Raw genomic sequence first — 27,053 nt, forward strand, 5'->3', positions numbered from 1 at the left:
AATTTTCAAAAGTGAAGTCAGTTCTTCTGACCAGGTTCAGACCAGGATGAACACAAGTATGATACTGGACCCACTAGAGAACTGGTCCCAGCTGTGGGTTCACCTCCTCCTGCTGAACTCATAGGACAGACTCTAATGTAGCATCACGTTCATCGGTCACTCCTGACCTCCTGTGAAGCATGACGGATGTGTAATTAATGACTTCATTATTTGGGGCATTATTGCTCTAAAAATCATATTAATAGTATTATTATTATTGTGCTTTAGGCTGCACTGATAACGCAGAGGTCTCTTCTTCCTCTGGGCTGTTTAAAGGGCCAGTTTGTCCAAAGCTGTGTATATACCAGCTGCTGTCAGGCTTCAGATGTCTGCATTAGTCCACAGTCCACTGTTTGTAAGCCATTGCTTTACTGCAAAAGTTCCCATCTACTGTAAAGAAATGGAGATAAGCAGGCACATAATATGAAAAGGCATGCTGTAGCTGACTTTGTCTTTTCTGATCCATCGGTTTGTGTGGCTCTTTCCACAGGAGGGACCTAACCCACACTTTATTTACTTATATGATAAGTTTAGTGGAGTGTAGTGCAAAATACACAGTGTTTACTTTTAATTTAACAACATGAAGCTGCATCAAGTTTCCATGGTGACTGCTCAAGAAATTCTGCATTCATAAATAAACATCAGACTGTCAAAAGAGCTCATCTGTGCGAGACCACCGAGCTGAGAGCATTTTCAGGTCCAGATCCCCCGTACGCCATCGTTGGAGAGCAGTTGACGTTTTTCTTCCTGACTTTGATTTGAACACGTTTAAATGGAAAAGAGTCAAGGAATCTATAAGCCTATCAGGGTATGTGACGCTTTTGCTTTTACTGCATTTCAGTAATTTGAAGAATTTGATGTCGTTTTAAAAGTTGACAAACTGAGAATCATTTTAAGTAACAATGACTAAATTGCTATTTCTTTGACAGGTGTTGTTCAACACACGGATTTATGAAACAGCTGTAAAGATCTGCTGGTATCTTCCGGGCTACAAGGCTCAGGTTAGACCCAGATTCATGCAAACCAAAGCTGACAGAAAATATCAGGTCATTTCTGAGGACCTGAGAGTGGTGGTGATTAAATGTCTCCTTTACTTTTAGGTTGCGATAATGACGGAGTTTCTCAGACTTCAGCAGGAAGATCTAATTCCACCGAACCTCACTGCTGAAGATCTGAGAGATCTTTTGGTGGAGAAGAGCAGGGAGACGCTCAGAGAGCAGTGAGTTACTGTCACACCTGAAAGTCTGTTTGTGATGACGTGTAAGTGCTGAGAGAAAACCTCTGCTTTGCTTTCTTTTGAAGGCTGTGGGAGTTTGAGTTAGAGGATTTTGACGAAGAGGAAGCCAAACCTCTTCTAAGGCTGGTAAGACGAGAAAACCCACAAGACTTTTTTTTCATTACGTGCACATAACCTTTACACATAAGCGCACTGTAAATGTGTTTTCTGTTTCAGGTGTGGGCGGTGAACGTCAGCAATAAAATGAGGGACGTTGAATTTGAAGCCAGGTTGCTTCTTCAGTTCCCAGAGGCCGTACCTCCTAAATTTCAGTGAGTCACATGTAACATACAGTTATTAACCCTGTAAGACCCAACCCATCAAAAAACAGCCAGAAAATTCAGATTCTTTGGAACTGAGATGTTTATCAACCCTTTAAACAAAAGCCACACATGAGTTCTTTGCTATGTCATGTTGTGTATGATTTACTTTTATTGTGTATTTATTTTTTGTATCACATTTGATACACTGGGTGTTTTTGGCAACTTTGTGTTAACGACAATGTTAACTTTAGACTAAAAAAGAGTTTTGTCCACAACATTTAGAAATTATAGCAAGTATTGATCATGTTGATGAGATCGAGGTCTCAGAAACTCATGTATGATACAAAGGTGGTTACAGGGTTAACAGTCCAGCTACAGTGTTTCAATATTTAAATGATGCTTTGAATATGTTTAACAGATAACTCTTATCATGTTTTTCTACAGAGCACCTAAACTCCTCAGCGCGGTGAAGGATTACGTTGAAATCCTGAAAAAGAAGCAGCAGGAACAGCCTAACAGCAAACTGCTCACCGCGCAGGAGGTAGTGGTCGAGGTAGTTCCCCGCGTTCTCCAGGGCTTCTGGGAGCTTCCTCCTCGTCCCCTCCTAAACATGGCCTCCCAGAGTCTAAGTATCCTCTCCACCAGTGTCACCAAGGCCACTTTAGATCGTGTCTCCAAGAGCCTCACGGCGATGGAAACACAGGCCGTCTTCACCCGCTCTATCCGAGACGATCTGGTCGACAGCATCCTGACGGAGATTAGACAGAAATTTCCTGAAGAAATTCTGTCTATCCAAGTTGCAAACTTTGCACCCCTGTTGCTGAAGACCATTGCTGATGTAGCAAGGATCCGGATATGTGAAATCTTTGAGCCCCCTTCAAGTCCTGATGTGAAGAGCACAAATGGTGAGCGCTCCTCTGACGGCCTTTCAGTGGCAAATGTTCCACCAGCCGAAGAAGCTCTGTCAGAAAGTGTTGCAGAGCCCGACGTTCCCTGTGAGGAACTTCTTTCTGAAAGGGCATCCAGTCTGAGTACTCGAGACCTTACGATCGAAGGAGCTCTGTCAGAAAGTGTTGCAGAGCCCGACGCTCCCTGTGAGGAACTTCTTTCTGAAAGGGCATCCAGTCTGAGTACTCGAGACCTTACGATCGAAGGAGCTCTGTCAGAAAGTGTTGCAGAGCCCGACGCTCCCTGTGAGGAACCCTATGGCGAGTCCAAATCCTGTGTTGAAGGTGAAGATCATATGATCAACGGATCTTGTTCTGAAATTGGGCCGGTTCCTGATGTTCCCTTTGAGGAACCTTTTCCAGAACCTGAAGCCAGCATGAAGTCCGAAGACCGTCAGATCAAGAAGAAGAAAAAGGGCTTCTTCAAAAGACTGAGAAGTCTGTTCTGCTGCTGTTGCAGACCAAAAGTCACCGACTGACACTGAAGCTGTGACCCAGTGTTGGTGTTGCAGTAACTCTAAATATGTAAATATGTTCCTTAATGATTGTTCTTCATGTTTTTGGGGGTTTCTTTAGTTTTCAGTGGGCTGGGTGTTTTTTCTCCTCCGTGTTCTTTACTTGATTCTTGTTCATAGTTCCTGATTTGTTTTCCTAGTTCTTGTTTCTTAGTTTGTAGTTTCTTGAGTCCACCTGAGTTTCCAGCAATAAAAGCTGCCGATTCAAGTTTCATTCCACGTAAGAGTCCTGTGTTTGGGTCCTACTACCTGCCTGTCACAGCACACCATGACAGAAACTTTATAAACTCGTTCATATTTCTACACGAGTCTCCAGCTATGTTAAAGATTTTTTTTCTTTCAAACATTTGTAAGAATCTCTTATGGTTCTCAAAATACTTCCACAAGTCCAGTAAGTGTAGTGCAGTAACATATTGATGGTATTATTTTTAATAATTATTTATTATTTTTAATGCACTTTGAACTGAAACTGGTATATAAAATGTACTTCCTGTAGAAAATGCAGTGTGAATGCTAATAGCTGAATAGCTTGAGTTGAATTTTTATAATTGCTGAAATCTTTGGTGAAAAACATGTTACAGTTTTTGCCCGTTGCTTGAACACATTTTGCAAAACGTCGCTCATTGTGCCAAAACTCTAAACACAAGTAAACATGACACATCAAAATATACCATTCACATCTGTGCCAAACTGAAACTCTGCTGTCAAAACCTAACATTCCTCTGTCAAGATGTAACTCTGTTGACAAAATGACACATACTTGCATCACATGCAGATCAGATCAGGGGGACACACTAGTCTACTTCATATAAAACACTGCAGTCTTTCATTGTCATTGTTTATTCTGAAGGCACATTTTCAGGAGACACAAACAACCAAAAAAAGCAAATAGGCCTACTCAATATTGTCCACTGCAGCACCATCAATTCAGATAAAGCAAAACACAAACATAATACAGTAATAGAAAAAACACTATACTGTACACACAAAAAATCATGACAATTGTGCATACGTGGGCTCATGGATCCCGCCGTCTGTTGGGGTCTGGCCACAGGACCTCATCGACATCGCAAGCAGTGTCTTCTCCCGCTGGGCACCGGGGAAAATATCCTCTTGCATGTCGAAACCATCCATGGATTGCTGTCACCTGAATGTAAATAGAAATATATGTGGTGGCCCCTAGAGACAAAACACGTACAAACTCCAAAGCACATTTCTAGCTTGAACTGAACTTCCAAAACAGAGCTACCTAGAACAGCGGTCCCCAACCCCCGGGCCTCGGACTGGTACCGGTCCGTGAGTCGTTTGGTACCGGGCCGCGAGAGTTGAGGCTCAGGTGTGAAATGTCTGGTTTTCAGGGTTTTTATCGCTTTTCAGCGTTATTTTGTTATCGTTTTTATCATTAACTCGGTTTTCCTGGGTCTTTTCACGTGTGTTATGAATAAATCTTCTTTTTCGGTACCGGTACTAGTTTTATTTTGTTGTATTTATCCGCGACACCTTAAAGGCCGGTCCGTGAAAATATTGTCGGGCATACACCGGTCGGTGGTGCAAAAAAGGTTGGAGACCGCTGACCTAGATCACGTAAATTACACAATTGAAAGCATGAAAGCATATGTGTATTGTTTGTGTATTTATGCACAAGCATTCATATATATTCAAATCATTAAAAACAAAAGTTCATTTGCCTGTTACTACCACACACCAAATCTGGTCGTGGTACTTGCTGAACTGAGAGACACAACAGCAGAGGTCACTATTAATGCTATAAAAGAGGCCTTTGCAAGACGTGCAGTTGCCGAGACTGTGGTATCGGACAACAGGCCGCAAGTTTCATCAGAACAGTTCAAGCACTTTGCTAAAGAGTACCAGTTCACACATGAAACGAGCAGCCCCAGGTACCCCCAAGCCAACGGGGAGGCAGAACGCGCTGATCGTACCATTAAAGACTTGAGAGGACTGTGACTACAGCAGAGCACTGCTAGCGTGCAGGGCCACCCCACTGGAACATGGGCTCTCACCGGCACAGTTGCTCATGGGGAGACACCTGCGTACCTCTCTGCCACAAGCTGCTGCGAAGCTGGTGCCAAAGTGGCCCGACCTACAGGCTTTTCGCGAGAAGGATGAGGAGGGGAGGCGTGAGCAGGCAAAACACTACAACCGCAGACATAGAGTCAGGACAGAAGGTGTAGATTACTACTGAAGGAACCACTGGAGCAGTAGTTGGACCTGCCAGTGCTCCCAGATCTTATGTGGTAGAGACAGACAGGTTTTCTAAGGAGAAATAGGAGCCACCTCACACCAACAGGGACTGTTACCAGATCTGGTCGAGCGGTGAGCCCTCGTGTAAGATTGGATGTGTAATTCTCTGAAGTTATCCATTCAGGCCCTATTCAAAGCTGGCTTAGGCTGTTAGAGATGTTTACAATTATGTGTTTCGTTTAAATGTGAGTGAACAAGTGAGAGATGTGTATCATTTTAACGTTTGATAATGCTCTGCATTCCTGTTCTTGTGAGCTGAGTGAGTCATTGTGAAGTATGTCTTTAGCTAAAAGGAGGTGTAGCGGGAGACTACTGTACCCATAAGGCTGTGTGTGTGTGTGTGTGTGTGTGTGGGGGGGGGTATGATCTAAATTATAATATTGCTGACTGTCTGAGGCAAAATTTCCCCAAATCGAATCGAATCGAATCATGGATTGAATCGATTCGGGCAAGGGCGTCGATTTGGCATGGACGGAGGGGACATGTCCCCACCAATATCCAGCGATTATTGAATTGTCCTCACCAATAATTTGATCTCTTCGAGTAAAGAAAAGCAAACCTGATAGAAAGAAGAAAAAAAAAGATCTGTCAACGTCTCATTCACCCAGCGGTGCCGAAAGAGTTAAATTACGTCCTGTACTGGAGTCCTACCTCATGTGACAAATATGGCCAATGTGATTGGCTGAACCTTTCAGGGAGCTCTGTTGAGTTTTAGCAGCGGCAAGCCTGCGCTCCCAGGAGGAGAGGAGGACGGCAGCAAAGAGGAAGAACCTGGATATAAGAAAGTATTTTTCAGAGAAACCTGTAAGTCACTTAAAGCCAAGTTCACTCATAATGTCACGGTCTGGCTGGCAGACCGTGGGGGTGTAGGGAAGGAGGACACAGGCGCGGTGCTCTATGTACAAGCAGTGCGTTTATTTACAGCGATGGACAGACATGACAATAAATCCCGTGCTCTCCCGACTCCCGTGACGTGTCCTCTTCCCAGTGCTAGTGCTCCTGTCTCCGCTTCTCCGTGATGAGCACCCCGTGCTCGCTGTCCTCTCGTCTCCCCGTAACTCCTGGGGACATAAGAGAGAGGAAGCCGTCAGACACACAATAATGCAGCAGACTCAAACTAGGAACTGGTCGAGAGACTGACGTGAAGCCACGCAATGATCCAGCGTCGGAGAGAGCTCCACCACACTCTCAAATAGCTCCTCCGACAGGCCTGATCAGCTGCAGGTGTGGCCAATCACCTGCCAGGGCCACACACACACACACACACACACACACACACACACACACACACACACACACACACACACGTCTACAAGCAGGGAGAACGAGGGACAGCAATACAAAATACATACATTATAATATTAGTCCATAACTGCTCAGGGTCCTGGGTCTGACACATAAAATGTGTCCGTCACAATAACGTTGCAGGCTATGCTAGGCTTTGGCCCACATCAGTCTAAAACTGTATGTAACCATGAATAACGTGTTTTGGAAACTAACAGCACAACATGCAGCACTGTTAGTTCTCTCAGTCTCAGAGCAGCGTTTCTAATTCTAATCTAAGTGAAGCTGTCAGAGAAAACAGCAGCCCCGAGCAGCCAGGATATTAGTTTACAGAGGCTGTTAGAATTATATGCCTAACGTTAAAATGTTGGTGACACAAGAATTTCATCTTAATGGCACTGACGTATTCATAGGTCATATTCATGATTTTGCAAATATTCCACCTTGTAGTGCAGTTTGCACAACTTGTTTTAAAAATGCACTCAGCCTACAAACATTACTGATCAGTCAAGATCTGCACAAAGTGACAGACACACTGAAGCAGCTCCACATTTTATTCTTATTGTCATGTATGTCCTATTTGTCAGGTGACAGAAGAAGCAACACAAAGCTCAGAGAGCAATGGTGACACAAGATCACAGGTGGAATTGGATGATGACGCAGAATGAGAAGAGCGAAAGTGGATCGCTAAATGAAACGGATGAACCAGAACTGGTTTGTAAAAATGCTGCAGCTTCAGTGGTGTGGAACTGGTTTAGCTTTCGTCCGTCAGATACACAACAAAGCACTATTTTTGGTAGAGCATGCTAGCGGGCCGTCGTTATTACCGTGTTGTTTGGAAAATACGGCGCACTTAAAATCAATCCTTTGATTTTTCTGAAAGTCGACAGAGCCCCTTATAACCCCGTGTGCCTTATGTATGAACTCTGGTTGTGTTTACTGACCTCGAAACGATTTTATGTGCACGGCGCTCGAAAATCTGTCAGATGTTTCAGTACGACTTTGCTAAGCTACCACCGCTTGATGGATTGTCGGAGCGTTACGGCTGTCGTAGGCAGGAGCCTCGCGGAGTGAGCCATGTCTCCGTGACGACCAGGACACAGCAGTCACGGACGATTGGCTGTGCGGCGAGAAGTAGGTTCAGTTCATCTATTTTGTTGACGACCGACCGTGCGCTGGTCAGAAAGATGCTCGGGAGCGGTGGTTTGAAAGGCTGCTTCTTTAGCCTGGCCAGCAGGCCCGACAGGCATCCCCGCTTTTGTTTGCGTTCCTTCCGCCGCCTGCGTTTCTTGGCAGAGCCGATAACAATCCACGGAGCACCCGATGTTCTCGCTATCTCTGGGGGGATGTTGTGCACCCTCTGATAATCACTGGTAATGGGGATCTGGCTGTTATATCCGATCTTGCATAATTCCAGATGGTTGTAGGAAAATTTGGCTTCACAATAAGGAAAACAAAAGAAGAAGAAAAAGTGGAGAAACAAAAAAGAAAGGCACCCAAGTGGAGAGCATAGAGCCGCTGCGTCTGTGCGCGCCGCCATCTAGTATACTTCTTCTAGTACACAGCCTGGAGGTGTGTTTGGGGTCATTGTCCTGTTGAAAACTGGTCCCTAAATGCAATTTCTCAACGAGAAGTTTGGGCTCGGGTGAGTCTGCGTGCTGAAGATATCTACCTATTCGGAACCATGGTAACAGGGTTCTGGCTGATCGGAGCTGGCTTGAGAAAGCGGAACCGGCTGTTCAAACCCCCACGAGGCTGCCCGCTGGGATTGGAACGATGGGAGAGGCGTGAGTTTCTCAAAATGGGCTCATTGAGTCAGCACGGATAAGATCTTGGAGAGACTACGGCTGCTGTGGATACTCAGAATAAGATCTCTGACTGCAGACTGGATACATCTCGGAAAGGCTCGCTCGGAATAACATCTCTGGGCACAAATTGGATGACATCTCGGGGAGGCACACTGCCGTGAGTTCTCAGAATCGGCTCCTTGAGCACAAGAATGACAACATCACAGAACGCAAGTATGGCGAAGCTCGCGGCTCTCCAACGGGAGATTGAGAGACCAGTGTTGGACTGTAGAACTGCTTTGAAATTCATATGAGCTGTTCGCACTAAAGTAAAAAGCACCATCACTTATGCGGATACCCCTTCAGCCCCAGACGTGGGCTCAAGGTCGGAGCTGAACAACACCCTGATAACGACTGTGTTGAGTCTGTTCCTTCCCATTCCATGCAAGGCCACCTGGGTTGGCTGGAAGACTGTTTACTTAGCCTGGCAGGGCGAAGGACACTGTCTCAGCTGAACCCTGGACACGCACACACATACAGGGAGTGCAGAATTATTAGGCAAATGAGAAGGGGTGTGGTCTAATGACATCAACACCCTATATCAGGTGTGCATAATTATTAGGCAACATCCTTTCCTTTGGCAAAATGGGTCAAAAGAAGGACTTGACAGGCTCAGAAAAGTCAAAAATAGTGAGATATCTTGCAGAGGGATGCAGCAGTCTCAAAATTACAAAGCTTCTGAAGCGTGATCATCGAACAATCAAGCGTTTCATTCAAAATAGTCAACAGGGTCGCAAGAAGCGTGTGGAAAAACCAAGGCGCAAAATAACTGCCCATGAACTGAGAAAAGTCAAGCGTGCAGCTGCCAAGATGCCACTTGCCACCAGTTTGGCCATATTTCAGAGCTGCAACATCACTGGAGTGCCCAAAAGCACAAGGTGTGCAATACTCAGAGACATGGCCAAGGTAAGAAAGGCTGAAAGACGACCACCACTGAACAAGACACACAAGCTGAAACGTCAAGACTGGGCCAAGAAATATCTCAAGACTGGTTTTTCTAAGGTTTTATGGACTGATGACATGAGAGTGAGTCTTGATGGGCCAGATGGATGGGCCCGTGGCTGGATTGGTAAAGGGCAGAGAGCGCCAGTCCGACTCAGACGCCAGCAAGGTGGAGGTGGAGTACTGGTTTGGGCTGGTATCATCAAAGATGAGCTTGTGGGACCTTTTCGGGTTGAGGATGGAGTCAAGCTCAACTCCCAGTCCTACTGCCAGTTTCTGGAAGACACCTTCTTCAAGCAGTGGTACAGGAAGAAGTCTGCATCCTTCAAGAAAAACATGATTTTCATGCAGGACAATGCTCCATCACACGCGTCCAAGTACTCCACAGCGTGGCTGGCAAGAAAGGGTATAAAAGAAGAAAAACTAATGACATGGCCTCCTTGTTCACCTGATCTGAACCCCATTGAGAACCTGTGGTCCATCATCAAATGTGAGATTTACAAGGAGGGAAAACAGTACACCTCTCTGAACAGTGTCTGGGAGGCTGTGGTTGCTGCTGCACGCAATGTTGATGGTGAACAGATCAAAACACTGACAGAATCCATGGATGGCAGGCTTTTGAGTGTCCTTGCAAAGAAAGGTGGCTATATTGGTCGCTGATTTGTTTTTGAATGTCAGAAATGTATATTTGTGAATGTGGAGATGTTATATTGGTTTCACTGGTAAAAATAAATAATTGAAATGGGTATATATTTGTTTTTTGTTAAGTTGCCTAATAATTCTGCACAGTAATAGTCACCTGCACACACAGATATCCCCCTAAAATAGCTAAAACTAAAAACAAACTAGAAACTACTTCCAAAAACATTCAGCTTTGATATTAATGAGTTTTTTGGGTTCATTGAGAACATGGCTGTTGTTCAATAATAACATTATTCCTCAAAAATACAACTTGCCTAATAATTCTGCACTCCCTGTATTTGCTTTCGTAGCTGGTGGAGACGGATGGCATTGTCTGCCCTCACTAGGTCCACAACGGCAAGTTCCTGCTGTTGTGTGAACAGGCGTTGGCGTCCTGCCCCAGAAGGTCTTCGAGTCATTCTAGAGAATTCTCATAGTCAGGCCATGGTTGATGACATGGTCCACCAAAGTTGCTCTTATATCATCAGAAATATGGGTCTGTGCGTGGCCTCTTCGACGACCTCCTCCTCTTGCTCTCCCTCCATCCATGCTTGCAAAGTTCTTTAATTGGCTAAACTGAGGGCTTTTTGTAGTTGGCTAATTGGTGTTCAGTTTTTCAAGTATGTGCCTTCAGGTGTGTATTGAGTGGTTGCAATTACCCGATGTGCTTTGTATTTTGGATGTTTTCCAGGGTGGCACCCTGAAATTTCATTTTGTGAACGAAGTGTCTTATGTGTGAAATAGAGTGTAGTATGCAGGACCATGTGTGTTGCATAATTGCAACTAGGGTGCAAAGCAGTGCTTTTGTTTAAGGTATGGGTACATGTGTTTGAGGTATGGTAACAAAAGCTTCAAGTTCAAGAGCAGACTGCAGCGGACTGTACGGGCAGCAGATAGGATCATCGGCACCCCCCTGCCCTCCATCCTGGATGGAGGGCAGGGGGGTGCCGCTCAAGAACCAGGAAACGGGCAGGGAAAATCATCACAGACCCCTCACACCCTGCACACAGACTTTTTGATCTGCTGCCCTCTGGCAGACGGTACAGAAGCCTGCAGACCAGGACCACCCGACACAGGAACAGTTTCTTTCCCCTCGCCATCTCCCTTCTTAACAGTTGACCTGTCACACTGCTCCCACTGCCAGACTGCAGCTGCACCTTATGTACATTTGTAGTATTCATTCCACCTCATTCATTTCTGTATTTTATGTATATACGTTTAGATTCGTTATTTATAGTTGCTATTGTGGATAAGGCGTAGCTTTGGGTCACGTGGTGTCGGTAATAGTGATTGCTATATCATCTGTTCACGTCCTGAGGGAATTTTTGTGAATGAGTGGGTGATGGAGGAAGTCGACTTTTGCTGACCGCTCAAGCTTGGAATGTTTTGATCACTGTTTTTCTACCGATTTTAAGGATTTGATAACAAATAAAGGAGTTTTAACCTGGAACTTTGACTTACGTTTTAAACAGCGGGCGCGTCAACATTATTCGCCTATTCAGCTGCTCGGCGACTCAAAGGCTTGACAGTCGCCAATAGTTGCTTTACACAGCTTTGTGTATGTATGTGTAGCAGACATCTACTAACGAGAGAACATGTTTTATCATCATAAACACGGTGATGTGAAGCATCATTAAAGTGTCACTTCAGTAATGTTGACTCGTGTTTTTAATAATGACTTTAAAACACTAATTTCTGTGGTTTATTTTAAGTTTACAGAATATAACATGTGGTAAGACGACGAGTTTTACTTCTCACTGTCCGTGTCATGTGTATCTATTTATCATGTATGCTACTTTGCCGAAAATGTTTCATTGTGTTCATGAAATAAACCAGACTTTCACTGTCTGCATCTTTTACTGTTTTCTGCTTTTGTTCACTCCAAGTTTGACAAACCTACAGATATCCAGAGTTAACTCACTAACAATGTGGAGCAGTCTCAGTGTATTTAGCTGCTTTTTCCCTGAACACAACCAACTGAGAGAAACGCCTGTAGGCCTCACTTTGGTCATTTGAACGCTGAAGGAGATTTGTTCCATAGACACCTTATACTAGTGTTTCCTGCACTACTATGTTCTATTTAAATCCAGATGACTTTTATAGTTTGCAGTGAAATTTGTTAAACCGTTGCTTAATGGGACAGAAGTACAAGTCACTCTTTACTAACACATTTATAGATGAGTTTATTGCTGAACGACACAGCTAGCAGTCTCACACACTCTTTAGGTTTTTCAACTTTTGTGTGTAATGGTTTAGTCTATCAAACCTTACCCTTTTCTCCCCAGTATCACAACAGTGTGACTCCCAAAGTACAGATCAGTAAACAACCAATGATTCTAAATCCAGAACAGAAAGATACAGTTGGAAGATGAATGATTGCGTTTTTATGATGTGTAGTAAAACGACCCCCTCTTCTTCTTCTCTGTGTTGTTGTTGTTCGTGTGTGTGTGTGTGTGTGCGTGTGCGTGTGTGTGTACGTGTGTGTGCGTGTGTGTGTGTGTGTGTGCGTGTGTGCGTGTGTGTGTGTGTGTGCGTGTGCGTGTGTGTGTACGTGTGTGTGCGTGTGTGTGTGTGTGTGTGCGTGTGTGTGCGTGTGTGTGTGCGTGTGCGTGTGTGTGTACGTGTGTGTGTGTGTGTGTGTGTGTGTGTGTGTGTGTGCCTTAGAAGTCAAATAATACATTGGCCCTACTTAAAAAAACATCTGAATTACATTTAGAGCTGAGATTCTAAGTTGTAAGCAGAAATCTTAAGCTCAGCCAGAAACATGTTTCCCCACTTTCACAATGCTGAGGTGTCAAATCCACAACCCCCAACAAATGGTTTGTTACACGCGGGTGTGTCATTTTACGGCTTTAATGTTTCCAGCTGATAAGGAGAATGAGTGCATTTCAAATGTGCGTCCAAAGGCTTTAAACATCCGCTTTGTCTGTAACGACAGTATCAAACTACAGAGAATTGTTTTTACTAAAATGAAACATTTTCAGATGAAAATGTTTCATTTTATTTCACTGTAACACCCCCTCAATGCCATTTTTAGGACATTCTTGGTGATCCCATGTTTTCATATTTATGCTTTTGGCACTGAGGGTATCTGATACGCACGTTGTCACTGTGTTTTGTGCTACCAGCTGTGAGGGCTCTGCTTTTGCTTTGAGCAGTCTGTTTTTATTTTGTCTCGCGAGTGTGTGTTTTTCAAACCAGATCCTCCTCAGTTTGATTTTGTTACCACAAACTTTGTGTGAAGTTCACAACAGAGGTAAAGAGATTTAAACACACCAGTTTAAGGACGCAGCGATTGGACCAGCTGCACAGGGCTGGTGAAGCAGAGAGTGTCGGGGGGAGATGTGCAACAGAAGCAGAGGGAACATTTTACTAGATGATAAATGGCACATTTAGGTGATTAAGGATTTGTTGACAAGATTAAAAGACACGTCCGTCAGAGTTCAACAACATTACAGTTTGATTAAATAAAAAGTTTTTAAACTACACAAGGTTCATTTTCTCCTCTGATAGTAAGCATATTAAACATGTCAAGAAAGAAAGAGTATAAAGAAAAATAGTAAATGTGTGTCTAATTAAACTCTTCCTGTGAACCTTATATCATCCTTTAATATGTTCGGTGTTACAAACTTGAAGAAGCACAGAAAAGATCATCAGACATTAATCTAATCAGTTTTCAGCCTTCATTCATATTGAAAAGTTGAAATCTTCCCTGCTAGACCCAAGTGCAGCGTTTAACACCGTTGGCCAGAACATTTTATTACAGCTATTATTAAATGGAGAGTCCTCTTCACACACTGAGGTTAATTATGAAGCTCCACAGGCTTCTGTGCAAAGACCAGTTCTGCTTACATTATACGTGCTTTAGAAGACATAGCATACATTTTCACTGCTATGCATATGATACCCGCTTTTATTGGTTAAACTGCCGGGATGTCTTAGACACATAATGAGCTTTAATTTTCTGCTTCTAAGTTCAGATAAAACTGAGGTTATTGTAACGGGGCGTAAAAATCTTAGAAACACTGGCTAACACGATCCTTACTCTGGATGGCATCGCCTTAAGCCGCCTGTTGCAGTCATTTGGCACATTACAAGTCAAATTGAAGCACACGATCCCAAAGCACAACATCAACATTTATTTACATACAAAAATGAAAATTCTTTTTACAGAAAAGAATTGTAACTTCACAATATTGCATTAAGATGAGCAGACAGATTTTAATCTCAGCATCGTGCACACAGATTTTTCAGGACACTGGAAGAGTTCCTGCCGTGGATTTAGATGTTAGTGTTGTGTGGATGATCCCATTCTGTGATCTTTGTGTTACTAACACTGATGCTTTTACACTTTAGGACCCTCGAGACCTCTGCTGCTCAGCCGTCCTGATCGCTGCCTCCACTTTAACCAGAGGCTGTAACCTCTGATCATTTCACCTGCACCGACAGTAAAACTCTTCTCCAGAACCAAACGTGCCATAAACCCATCACAGCTTCATCATCAGCTCAGTCTCAGCAACATGCAGACGACCGAGCAGCAGAAACTCTGCAGGGAACGTCTGAAGTCTGTTCTTCAGTTTTCCCAGCTCACTGTTTATTGAACATGAGACAGAAAAATAACTTCACCTTTAATGTGAAACTTTTATCGCCTGTGACATGTTTGCAGGAAGTTTTCATGCTGTGATTTAGTGTCACAGCCATAAATATCACACAAGGTAAAAACTACAAGTCCCAGCATCCTCTGTGTTTAGGGAGGAGCAGTGAAAGTGAAAGTGTTGATTCTCCGTTCAGAGCAGCAGGAGGAGGAAGGTGGAGCTGAGGCAGGCGAGTGCTAACATGAATATGTTTCTTCTTATGACATAAAATAATTCCACGCTGTTCGTGTCTGTGGGTGAAACGTGAGGCCGGTCGGCTCCTCTGAGCGCTGGTTTCCTGTAAGTAGAGAGGAAGTGAGTTTAGCTGAGAGAGCAGGAGGAGAGTGAGAGCTGTGCTGAGGCAGGTGAGTGTTAACACCGCTCTGACATTACTGTGTCTCTGTGGCGGGAACAACAGGCTCCGTCAGTGGAGGCAAAAATAATCAGACTTTGGTTTTTCAAAGGAAACTACTTTATGTTGGGAGAAGCCGCGCGCTCATTGGATAAGGACTTGTCAATCTCAAGTTATTAGCCAATGAGCGCACAGGTTCACAGTAAGACCCGCCCTTATCACGACGTCTTTAAAACTAAACGTCCAAATTCATCGGCTGCATCCTCCCGAGGACCCGGCCTTCGCGGTGTACGTGGGCTGGGTCCTCAGAAGGTTGGATATGCTGGAAGTAGTGAGGGCCAAATGAAGCTTTCCGAAGCACTGAAGCTTGTATTGAAAAACTGTTCATTACTCGAAGCTTTTCAACACAGTCCTCTCCGGTGACATCTGGTGGTGAAAATTTTGAAGAGCAGCTTGAATCTGCAAAATAAAACGGACTGCTCAATCATCACTGCTCACTCAAGAGCAGGGACGTGCAGGGGGGGGGGCTAGAGGGGCTTGAGCACCCGCCCCTTTCCTGATGAGTGCCCAAAGTGCCCTTTTGTTGAGGCAACTTTTAAATTTTCTTTATTCATTTATTTATTTATTTATTTATTTATTTATTTATTTTATGTGTGTGTGCGTGTGTGCGGAGTCCTGTCTGTGCCCTTCAACAATAATATTTAACTATTAATCATAGTTTTGCTAAATAAAAGGATCTGGCTTGCATCAGTCACATGATCACATTTAACCAATGATCGCCCTCGACGGCAGAACGCGCTGGTTACGAGCCGGGAACGAGCTCACAAAGAGCACGCGCATCTTTTGCGGTCCGGAGCTGTAGGAGAAACACAAGTTAACTCAGAGACACAGACTGATGCGACAAACCCAGTAAGTAGGTGTACAGCGTACACTGTAGTGTGTAGCACACAGGAGTATTAGCTTATTACGTACACGTTGGTAAGTTGTCTTGTTGCAACTGACGAACTGAAACAAACGAGCGTGCTCCGTGTGCAACAGCGCGACAAACATTACCTGTCCTTTTATTAACTGCACAAGTAGTGCTGGTCACAGCTGCTGGCTACCTGTGTAAGGCTGTCATGGGTCTGTAGCTCTGTCACCGTTTTAGTGAACATATTTAGTTTTAAAGTAAGTTACAGAGCATTTCCTGCCCTTCTGAGGGGATTATATTTCACTAAAAAACGATCTAATATGCATGTCCACATAATAATAATTATAATTATAATATATTAAAAAACACACGCTGTATTTTAAAGAACATACATTAAGAAGCAGATTATATTAGATTTATATATTTAATAAGACAAAATTTGGATTTTACAGCAGTAAAATGATTGTATCTCTACAGTTTAAAAATGTAATAAGCTTTGCCCTGCACAGAGTGGATAGTGAAACAAATGCAATCATCATAAATACATTATTTCATATTTATTACTTCCCCCTCCTCATTGCTTTATTATTGTAGCTCTAGTAATGAATAATAATGTAAGGATTCTGGATCAGCACCATGATGCCCATAGTATATACAGTATTCTGAAGAAGGTCTAAAATGTCACTGTGTGTGCATGTGTGTGTTTTATTTAGCTGGATTTAAAAAAATTATTACTCATGATATAACATTGTGCAGACATGGCTGGTAAGGACATGAGGAGGAAACAGCAGGAGCTGTGTGAGGCTACTAAAGGCAGGGCTATAACATTTTTCTGTCATCATTTTATTATAGATTAAGTGCAAGAGTTGTTAGGTGTGGATAATTAGATTATAGTTTATTGCAATAGCAAGTTGTGCCTTGTTCTCAGATAGACAGCAAGTGGAGAGTGATATATGAAATGATGGGATGGAAGGAAGAAGAGAAGCAAAGAGTGATTCACAGGCAGAGCCGAGTTTATGTCACAGTTTTTTGTTGCCTTATGGTTCCAAGCGCTGTCACCAATCTTTGCATTTTGTTATTATCTCATGACACTTGTTTAATCAGCTACCATCTCTCCTGTGGACTTTTTAATGTCTAGAGTCTCAGATCAACACAGCCCTGCCCTTTCCATGTTAGATTGTTGATGAATGTGTGTTGTTGTTATTCAGCCTGGTTCAATGTGCCCCTTTTTAACTTTGAGCACCCGCCCCTTTAAACCTCTCTGCACGGCCCTGGACTTATATATCATGTTTAACCTGAGTAGCGAAAGTCCGCGGTGATCTGAAAATGATGTGCCGGGAGTTGTGCCGTTCTCGGTGGCTTCAGTGACCCTCGAGCTCCTGGCTGGCTATAGTGCTGGTGGGTAGCAGACGTCTCCGAAAACGTCGAAGCACTTTTGCAAATATGCGGTATCTTGATAAACCGAGCAGATATTTGATGTTTACACAGCTACTTTCTCGCCTGAAAATATGTTAAAAGTTTATTTTGTGACCCAGAAAGATTAGTATGAGTAATTTTAAAACTTAGTAGCGGCCGCCAAATTGAGGAACTGGATTTGGTGGTCATGAAAATGGCATTAAACAAGTCCCCAGGGACAGATGGACTCACTACTAATTTTTATCAATTCTTCTGGAAGGACCTAAGAACTTTATTGTTTGATGCATTAAAAGAATCGATAGAGAAAAAAAGAACTGATGCCGAGCATGAAACAAGCGCTGATAACCCTGATCCCTAAATCGGGTAAGGATAAAAGAATTTTAGACAATTTAAGACCCATCACCTTAAACACTGACTATAAGATCCTGTAGCTGAGAGGCTAAAGAAAGGCATCTCAAACATTATCAGTGAAACGCAATCAGGTTTTCTGAAAGGAAGACTAATTCATAACAATATTGGGCTGGTTTTGGACCTCCTTGAGTACAGTGAAATAATCCAAGATGTCACGGTCCTGAGTCTGTGGACTCAGTGTTTTTCTGTTTGTATTAGTTATCTTTGATTTCATGATGTGTTTTGATTCTCTTGGGTTTGATTTTTGTCGCTAGTATTCCTAACTCCCTAGGTCCTTGGCATTTCTTGTGTTCTCCTTCTTAGGTCGTGGTTCTGTGTTACTTCTGTTAGTATACAGTCATCTCTGTCAGTGTGTCTCTTGTTCTGTCACTGTATCCCCTAGTTTAGTCCACGTCTGTTCAGTTTCCTGTTTTACTTTGAAAGTCTGTGTACTATGTCAATGTGTTGAGTTTTGCCGCCCCTTGTCTTGTCATGTCTGATGAGTCCCAGCTGTGTTCTCCTCCTGTTTCACATTCCCTAATCACCTCAGTATGCATTTAAGCCCTGTGTTTTTCTCTGCCAGTTGTTGCGTCCTCCACGTTTGTTGTGTGTGTATTCGTTGTCGTCTACCTTCATCATCTCCAGTCTAGTTAGTTTAAGTTGTTGTTTATGTATCGCCAAGGGTGACTCACCAGCAAATAAAGCTGTCGTTTAAGTTAATGTTTTGTCTCTGAGTCCTGCACGTGGGGCCAGCCACTGACAGCCACACAACTCATCGTGACACAAGAGAGAGGATACATCCTGTTCTTAGATTTTTACAAAGCATTTCACTCAGTTGAACATACGTTCATATTAAAAACTCTGCAGTCTTTTGGTTTTGGACAGGAATTTATCAATGTTATAGAGATGCTATATAATGACATTAACAGCTCTGTTTTGCTAGAACATGGTACATGCTCAAGGTTTGAGGTTAATAGAGGGATAAGGCAGGGATGTAGCAGCTCACCACTTCTGTTCATCATGGTTGCTGAGCTGTTGTCTATTTTGATTATAAACAGTCACATTGAGGGGTTAACTGTGATGGGTGAACAGATAATAATCAGTCAGCTCGCAGATGATACCACCCTGTTTTTAAAAAATGAGGACCAGATTCCTTTAGCCTTGCAGGTGATCAACCACTTCTCCAAAGCTTCTGGCCTACAGCTGAATATTAATGAATAAGAAATTCTAGCTCTGCATGAGTGTCCCCTGCAAGCAATAGATAATATACAGATCAAAAAAGAGGTGAAGTATCTGGGCATTGTAATTTGCAAGGATAAGACATCAACTGAAAATAAGAATATCTGTACCAATATAGAAAAGTGTAAGTCAATTTTAAACAGGTGGCTGCAAAGGGACATAACTCTGTTTGGGAGAATCTTGCTAACCAAAATGGACAGTCTGTCCAGACTAATCTATCCAGCCTTTTCTCTGACCATATCTCCAAAACGAATTCAATCTATAAATAATCTTAATTTTAGGTTCATATGGAGGAACAAATGTCATTATATAAAGAAAAATGATATGATTAAGAATTATGAAGAGGGTGGGGCTAATGCCATTGACTTTGATGTTATGAATGGTGTACTAAAACTGAAATGGTTAAGATCTTTCATTAGGAACAAAAATTCCTTTTGGAACATTATTCCCAGTGTGATTTTTTGGCAAAATGGGTGGAATAGACTTTTTGTTACGTTGTGACTTTGATTGCAGTTCGTTACCTGTTAAACTCTCAGCTTTCCATCAGCAGGTCCTTCTCTACTGGAAGATCTTAAGGGATTTGGGCTGTAGCTCATTTTACGGATGATAATGGGGTCTTATTAAAACATGATACGTTTTGTGAGAAATTTGATGTAAGATGTACTGCTAACAGATATAAATCCCTAGTGAAAGCCATCCCAGTCCCTTTGAGATCAAGGATAAAAGAAGATATTGTGCACTCTAAAATTTCTCCTGGACTGAGGCAGCTCTGCATAGCTGGAGCTGAATTTGGTGACAGCAGGTTTACAAACAAAGTGATCAGGAATATTTTGATCAACGACATTTGCCCTAATCCGGTTAAAAGAAATTATATCCTTAAAGAATTTGAGACCATGGAGGTTAAGGCGATAAGAAAAAAGTATATTTCACTTCCTCTTTCCCCTAAAGTAAAAGAGGTTCACTTTAAAATCATTAATGAGGTTTATCCAACCAATGAATTCTTAAGACGGAAATTTAACTTAGATGTGAACGCCTGCACATTTTGTGAAAATGATATTGAAAGTCTGGATCACTTGTTTTTCTACTGTGAATCAGTGCACTCCTTCTGGACTGACATGTGGAGCTGGCTACAGTCCAGGAGAATTCAGTTACCACATTTGACGGTGACAGTAATAAAGTTTGGAATACTTGCTGAGAATGCAGATTTTGACCTGTTGATTAGGACGATTTTGTTAATGGGAAAATTTTTTCTTCACAAATGCAGATACTTTAAAGCTAAACCATGTATAAACAGATGGCTGAATGACTTTAGACTCTGGGCTAAATCGCTGAAACTTGTGAATAACAAGAAAGCTCATAAACTTGTTGTTTTATTTAATGAGTTTAATCTATGTTAAAAAAAAAGAAACCTCCCTATTTTATAATCATGACTGCCATTTTTTGCTCATGGTATTTTTTGCCTTTGGTTCAAATCCTTCAAAATACATACAAAATCAGTATTGATACTGACGTAAATTAATAGAAATAGAGATGGACCGATACGTAATATCGTGTGACGCCCACAAGTGTATGGTCACAATTGTAATTTTGTTGTGAATTGTTTTTGATGTAAAAGACCTGATTTTATGGTGGTATTGCACTTTTCATTTAGCGTTATGGACAATGTAATTGCGTGGCATTGCCACAAGGGGGAGATAGTGGTGAGTGCGATAGGCCGTTGCAACGCGTCTCTGCCTCAGACGAGGAAGAGCCTGCAGACCGAACGCAACTGATGTCTCCTGTCTCTGCTTTTCTGTTAAAAAAACAGGTTAGTGGTTCAAGTTTGCTCACTGCAATGTACATATAAAGGCAAGAAACCTTTTTCTGTCTTTGTTTAAAGACCACGAATGTTGTGAGAGAGTGTGTTTTCACTGACTGAGAGAAAGCTAACTATACCGCCATTTGTAATGGCAGCCGCCATTTCACTCGTAGTCTAAATAGGCAGCTGGTCTTATTACCTGTTTTATTTTGTGACAAATGGAGCTCTTAGACACTTCTTTTATCCTGGCATTATTGGAAGTTACAGTTGATTAGGACCTACCCAGTTCTTATGTGTCAAATGTAAATAGTCTGATGTATACTGTTTGTGGATGATTGTGAACTGTTTGTGAGCAAGGGAAGAATATTTTTGTTTATTGGTTACAAATGTAATATATTGTTTGAATCTGTTAAAGTATAAGAAAAGTATAAAGGTGACATAAGCGGGTTAATTGCAGTGTTAGTGGTGCTGCACAGAAATGTTTTGATGCTGAAATGCAGTAAAATTGGTTACAGATTTATTGTAAATAAGGACGTTCATATACAATGATTATTTTGTAAGTTTATTCTTGCGAGAGTGCAAGGTAACCAAAAGGGTTTGAGCTATGGACCTAATTGAATGTTTGTGTTGTTAAAAGAGAAATGTGTGTGTCTAAATGAAAAGAAAAGGACGTTGTTAAACTCTGTTAATAAATCAGACGAGGAAGAGCCTGCAGACCGAACGCAACTGATGTCTCCTGTCTCTGCTTTTCTGTTAAAAAAACAGTTTAAAAACAGACCCCATCGAAGGCCTGTAACATAATTTTGGTGGCCCGTACGGGGATCAGCATGCTACGTGGGTGACTGCTGATCCTTTAATCAACGAACCAGAGACAGCCATCACAGGGCAGGCGTGTTGGAACAGCAGACGTGCAACTGAGGCAGCAGCGGGACCTGTGTCGAGGAGGGGAACCCCTGCTGGAGAGGTGACGGGCTGCGTGTTTGAGCTGACTGCACTGTGAGGAGTGCTAGCCAAAAGACACAGAATGGAGGACAGTGAAAGAAAAGAACTGGCTTGGCAGATCAGAAAGAGTCTTTATGCACTGACAGCAGAGGAACTCTTCCAGATTGCTACAAACATCACACCAGTACCTGATGTGGACCCCGCAAGTGTAAGACGTGGTGATGAGGAAAGTTGTTTTGATTATGTTTGTGCTTATCTACGCTGTAAGACATTGCTTGACTTAGAGGATCAGGGGTTTTCACACCTACTGCTGTTGAAAGATGCTATTATTCATCTCATTGATAGTCATGCCGCTGAAGTATCTCACCCTGTAGTCTCAGAGGAAAATGTTGTTACTCTCACAACACTTAAGCACCCGGAAAAGAGTGATGTACTTACCTCAGCTATATTGCCTCTTGAGTCTGTTAATCCACAAATAACAGAGTATGAAATGCTAAAGGCTAACTACGAGGCACTTGGTAAAAAGTTAGCAGATTTACAAGTGACATCTGCAACACAAGACACACCCACCCCCACTATTACACAGTCACTCCAGCCTCGAGCTGAGAGCGTGACAAACAGCCGCTCCACCACAGACATGCGACAATCTAAGCCTGATCACATGGTTTCCCTAAGAGACCTGCCATTTTTGCAACACAGAGAGTTTAAAGTACATGGTGGTCAGGTTGGGGACATTGCATCTGACATTAGCTACCATGGACTGTGTAAGCAGATTGAGGAGGGGCTCAAGGTGAAGCACACAGAGGGAGAGATCATTCAAGGTGTGCTCCGTATTATCAAGCCTGGACAGTTTAAGGACATGTTGATCAGTAAAGATGACTTGACCCTCATTGAACTCAAAAGCTTACTACGTTCACACCTGAGTGAGAAGAGTGGGAGTGAGTTATTTCAGGAATTGTTGAGCACTAAGCAACATGACCATGAAACTCCACAACAGTTCCTCTACAGGATGATTGGACTGAAGCAGAAAGTCATGTTTGCATCCAGGCAGGATAACATGGACGTTGCGTATGAGACACGTACGATCCAAAATGTATTTCTACGCACCATTCATCAAGGTCTTCTACCAAAATATAGTGACATTCGTAATGAACTCAAGCCACTACTATCAGACTACAGTGTGTCAGATGAAGCCTTGATAAGGCAAGTGAACAAAGTGTCAAGCGAAGAGAGTGAGCGACAGCGAAGACTGGGATATTCCACTCGACAAAAGGTAACACATGCTCATACTGCTCAACTTGAACCTGCCAAAGACACTGAAATGACTGACTGTAAATCTAAGAGTAAGAATAAAGTCATAGAAGAGCTGGCTGCGAAGGTGGAAACCCTGACCAAAGTGGTTGAGTCTCTCACAGCCAGTCAGGCTCGTGAACCCACTTGTCAGTGTGCACACCCAAAGCAGAAGCCCAGACAAACTGCAAAACAGTATGGCTGTCCCAAGTGTATTGAAAGTGGGGCTACTTCATGCACTCATTGTTTTATCTGTGGGGAGACAGGTCACAGGGCAATGGGATGTCTCAAACGAAGCCAACCCAGAAGCTCTAGTTGGCCTCCTGCTGATACACACACGCCCAGAACCAGTGGACAGCCAGACCCAAAATCACGAGGTATGTGCTCAGAAGAGTTTGCTCATGTCAGAAGTAGTTGGGCGACCCTTCCAACGAAAAATGCAGACACAGGGGCAAGTGAGAGAGTGGCACAGCTTGTTGGGAAAAAATGTAAAATCAAGTGGTACATTCATAGCTTTGCAGTGGACTGTTTATTGGACACAGGTGCACAAGTGAGTCTCATTGATCGCCAGTGGGCAAAAGCCTACCTCTCTGACCACAAACTCCGGCCACTGACAGAACTTATTGGAGATAAGGCTCTTAGTGTGCTTGGTGTTAATGGCCAGCCATTACCCTACGACGGCTGGGTGGGCGTGATGGTGAGTCTCCCAGAGAATAGTGACCCAAACTTGACTGTACAAGTCCCCTTTTTAGTAAGCAGTGTGCCCATGGACTGCCCCCTGATTGGTTTCAATGTAATTGAACAGCTGATACTGGGGCCAAATGCTAGTACAAACCTCATACCCACCATTGTGAGCCTCCTGCGCAGCGCGATGAACCTCCAGGATGACACAGCGACGGCACTGGTCAACTTCATCCAGACCAAGCTTACCAGTGATAACGTGGTCAGCCAGAGTGTCCTAAAAGTGGGCCTGTATGATGTAGTAATCCCGGCTGGTCAAGTTAAGTATGTTAAGTGTAAAGTCTCCTCTACAGTTGACATGTCCAACCCCCTCGTGCTCTTTGAACCAACTGAGAGCAACCCACAACTGCAACAGCTTGATATTGGCAACAGCCTCCTCACAGTTTGTGATGCCAGAGTCCCATATGTCAAAGTACCTATTGGCAATCACACTAAGCATGATGTGACCCTCACCGGCAGAGCAGCCCTTGGAACTATTGAACCAATAGCAGGAGTCGTACAAACTGACTTACCAAACCTCGGTGAGCCCAAAGTGACTCAAGATGTCGACCCTGATGTATCTCAAATACCCCAGCAGTGCGGTGAAGATCAAGCAACACAGGAATGGGATCCACCTGTTGATGTTAGTCACCTGACTGAAGACCAACAGACTGTTGCCAAGAAAATGTTAAGGGAAGAGTCAGGGGCTTTTGCACGTGATGAGAATGACATGGGGTGCATTCCCAGCTTGGAAATGGCAATAACACTCAAAGACACAACCCCAATTCAGAAATCGTACACCTCAATTCCAAAACCCCTCTATAAGGAGGTTAAAGAGTATATTGAGGACCTCTTGGCAAGAGGATGGATTGTAAAGTCTAGATCCCCTTACTCTGCGCCAATAGTTTGCGTGCGGAAAAAGGATGGCTCCCTAAGGCTCTGTATCGACTACCGTCTCCTGAACCAGCGCACAGTACCTGATCGCCACCCATTACCAAGAATCCAGGACCTCATTGACACCTTGGGAGGGTACAACTGGTTCTCCATTTTGGACCAGGGAAAAGCCTATCACCAGGGCTTTATAGCAGAAGGATCCCGCCATCTGACTGCATTCATCACCCCCTGGGGCCTTTATGAATGGGTGCGAATTCCCTTCGGTCTTACCAACGCACCTGCTGCATTCCAACGCAGTATGGAAGAAATGCTGGCTCCCCTTCGGGATGAGTGCTGCATTCCATACTTGGATGACATCTTGTGCTATGCCAAGACTTTTGAGGAACATGTGGAAGGGCTGAGGAAAGTCTTGAGAGCCCTGCAGAACTACGGAGTCAAACTCCGGCCGACAAAATGTGACCTATTTAAAAGAGAAGTGAGGTATGTTGGGCGCTTAGTGTCAGCTGAAGGAGTACGCATTGACCCAAAAGATCTCGAGGCAGTGTACGCCCTGAAAAAGGAGACACCTGCCACAGTGGGAGATGTGAGGAGGATTGCTGGGTTCCTGAGTTACTATCGCTCATATATCCAGGATTTCTCGAGAATAGCAAAACCCATCTATGAGCTTTTGCAACCCAAGAAAACCAAAGAGGAGCATCTTCTGGGGAAGGTTACAGGACAGAAGGGGAAAGGCGCACAGTTACCATCCAAAACACCAGTTGAGTGGGCAGAGAAGCACCAGGGTGCCCTGTGTAAGTTGATTGATATGTTGGTAAACCCCCCTGTACTTGCCTACCCGGATTTTGAGCTTCCCTTCGTCCTTCATACAGACGCATCTGATAAAGGACTTGGGGCCGTTCTCTACCAACATCAGAGTGGGAAGCTAAGAGTGATTGGATACGGCTCCCGAACACTGACACCGGCTGAAAAGAATTACAGACTCCACTCGGGCAAGCTTGAGTTTCTCGCCCTCAAGTGGGCTGTCTGCGAGAAGTTCAGGGATTACTTGTTCTATGCCCCGTATTTTACCATCTACACAGACAACAATCCCTTAACTTATGTCATGAGTACCGCCAAGTTGAATGCGGTTGGGTTCAGATGGGTGGGAGAGCTATCAGATTTCAGGTTTGATATAAGGTACAGACCTGGCAAAGTAAATGTTGACGCAGACACCCTGTCGAGGAGTCCCCTTGACATTGACAGATACGTCACTGAATGTACAAAAGAGCTCTCCAAAGAAGCTGTTGCCGCTACTTGGGAGGGATGTGGAGCAGGCAAGCATGGAGATGTCGCATGGATCGCTGCTCTGGTTTTAGCGCAAGGTGACCAGCTTGAACCAGTAATCCAAGAAATGGTCACGCCCATCAATTTGGATGAACTACAAAGGGCTCAAAGAGCAGATCCTGCGATAGGTGAGATCATGAAAATGAAAGACTCAGATCAAAAGCTGACAGATGACATGAGACGGAATGTGAGAGGTCCGGCAAGGAAAATGATGCATGAGTGGACAAAGCTGAGCTTAGAAGACGGAGTTCTGTATCGTAAGACTGCAGAAAAGCGCCAACTAGTCTTACCAGCTAGCTTCAAATCCCTGGTCCTGAAACATCTGCATGATGACATGGGGCATGTCGGGGTAGAAAGAGTTCTCAGCCTGGCGAGGCAACGGTTCTACTGGCCATACATGAGGCGAGACATCGAAGCCTATGTCACCCGGCAGTGTCCGTGCATCAAACAGAAGAAACCGGTGACACATGTCCGAGCTCCCATGTCCAGCATTACCACAAGCTCACCAATGGAATTGGTTTCAGTTGATTACCTCCACTTAGAGCCAAGCAGGGGCGGATATCAGTATATCCTAGTTGTGGTAGACCACTTTACTAGGTATGCCCAGGCCTATCCAACCCGCAACAAGAGTGGCAAAACTGCAGCTGAAAGGATTTTCAGTGATTATATCCCCAGGTTTGGCTACCCTTTAAGGCTGCACCATGATCAGGGGCAGGAGTTCGAGAACGAGCTTTTCCGGACTCTACAACAGTTGAGCAATGTGGGGCACTCTCGAACAACTCCGTACCACCCTCAGGGCAACCCAGCTGAACGCTTTAATCGTACCATCTTGCAGATGCTGAGGACCCTGAGTGAAGAAAAAAAGAAAGATGGAGAGAATATCTCCCACAGATGGTTCATGCGTACAATTGCACTCGCCATGAAGCAACGGGTTACTCGCCATTCTTTCTGCTTTTTGGTCGACATCCACGAATGCCAGTAGACCTCCTGTTCAAGTTGGTTACTGATGGAGAGCCACAAACTGCAAGAGGTTATGCTGAGAAATGGAAAGAACGAATGACTGAGGCTAACAGGATTGCATCTGGAAAC

General features: G+C 43.7%; 1 protein-coding gene and 1 long non-coding RNA gene across 2 annotated transcripts in view; one reads left to right on the forward strand and one right to left on the reverse strand.

Annotated features, from left to right (window-relative positions):
• LOC309701485 (NACHT, LRR and PYD domains-containing protein 12-like) overlaps positions 1-27,053 on the forward strand; it is a 1,029,495-nt gene that overhangs the window by 526,395 nt on the left and 476,047 nt on the right. The window lies entirely within an intron of this gene.
• On the reverse strand, positions 3,366-6,810 carry LOC309701600. Its single transcript, XR_014275159.1, has 4 exons — positions 6,444-6,810; positions 5,954-6,363; positions 5,826-5,861; positions 3,366-4,187 (listed from the first exon to the last, which is right to left on the reverse strand). It is a non-coding gene; the product is annotated as an uncharacterized lncRNA (long non-coding RNA).

This window comes from Aulonocara stuartgranti, assembly GCF_965226115.1.
Source record: "Aulonocara stuartgranti genome assembly, chromosome: 23".
Taxonomy (NCBI): Eukaryota; Metazoa; Chordata; class Actinopteri; order Cichliformes; family Cichlidae; genus Aulonocara; species Aulonocara stuartgranti.